The sequence below is a fragment of the Aquila chrysaetos genome, chromosome 3 (assembly GCF_900496995.4).
Source record: "Aquila chrysaetos chrysaetos chromosome 3, bAquChr1.4, whole genome shotgun sequence".
Lineage (NCBI taxonomy): Eukaryota > Metazoa > Chordata > Aves > Accipitriformes > Accipitridae > Aquila > Aquila chrysaetos.
Genome location: NC_044006.1, coordinates 43,165,293 through 43,166,762, shown reverse-complemented (window position 1 = coordinate 43,166,762; position 1,470 = coordinate 43,165,293).

Sequence of the window (1,470 nt, the reverse complement as noted above, 5' to 3'; positions counted from 1 at the left end):
GAGCCGGCCTCGGCCCGCCTGTCACAAAGGAAGCACCGCCGGCGGGACAGCGAGCGCGGCTGCGACAAGCTTCGCGGGGGCCCGACGCGCATGCGCAGCCCCCTCCCCGCGCGCGCGCGCGCGCGCTCGCTCCGCCGCCGAGAGACCGGGGGGCGGGTGCGCGCCGCCTCCTGGCGGCGGCTCTCGGGGGCGCGCCGCCGCGGGAGCGAGCGGCCTGGTCGTCCCGCTCGGTGTGCGAAGGCGGGCTCTCCCGTTAGGGCTGCGGCTCCTGCGCGCCCTGAAAACCGACCCTGCTCCTCATCTCTCACTGTCTCCCCCGCTCACCTCCTCCCGGCACCTTCTCCGGGGTTCTGCTTCTGCACCGCAGGGGGGAATGTTTACGGTTAACACCTTGAAGTCCGCGTTGTCGGTGGTGTTTTGTTGCGGCAACAGGCTACTTAACGTGCACGGCTGGAAGGCTGCTTTCCTTGTTTGGGAATGAACACACGTGATTCAGTCTTGAATACTTCTAGGAAACAAAGGCCTAAATTTTTCACGTGCAGTCCTGAGAATTTCCTTTTAACCACCATTTTACCGAAAGGCTTGTCTTTTCTGCTCGGTCACATCACAAGGGCTTCCCCGTTCCTCCTCTCTATCCTGTTCAGACACAGAAAACAGCCAGAGATGGCCTCAAGGATACACTAACGTGACATAATTGTGGGTACTTCAAGCATGCCTTACGGAGCTTTTTCAAGCAACATTGATACACTGTTGTAATATACTGTCAGCTTTAATGCAGTAGTGAGTATACAGTATTCACGATCTGGGGGAAAAAATGCACTTTTTTGAGGGAAAGATGGGCCCAGATCAGGCCCATTCCCTAAAGTGAAAGGGTATAAACTACTGGTAAGGGATCAGGAAGAGAGAAAAACAGGAGCGGCAGTAAGGAAAGTATAAGGTGTACATTCTTACCTAAGTATACAGATTGGAGGATTAATTTGTTAAGTAAGAAGGAAGCAGGTACACTAATCATGAAGCATATTTGTCAGAGTGCTGTTCTCTAGCTGTTACCATTAAGCAGTTTAAACATACCATGAGAGAGAAAATTCTTAATACACGTTTGAAAAGGACAAAGCAATAGCTATGCAAATTAATGTCAGAAGGACAGCCTACTGATAGTGAATGGCACGGGGAAAAGAACAAAGAAAACAATGTACCAGCAACCTATTTTTGCTTTTTTGGATTTTGAAAAATAATACAGAACACTGCAGTATAGCAAGTTTTTACTCCTGCAATCCTGGGCTTTTATCTATCCCTCGAAATGATCCTGAGAATATTATTACCTACAATTACGAGGACCATGTAAACACTGTTAAGGTTTGATTTTCATATGTCGCTGAGGAGAAACAAGGTGCTTGATATTATTTTGTGATACAGTTTTTACCACACATCTTGGATAAGGGAAAAAAGTATCACATAATATTGTGAGAT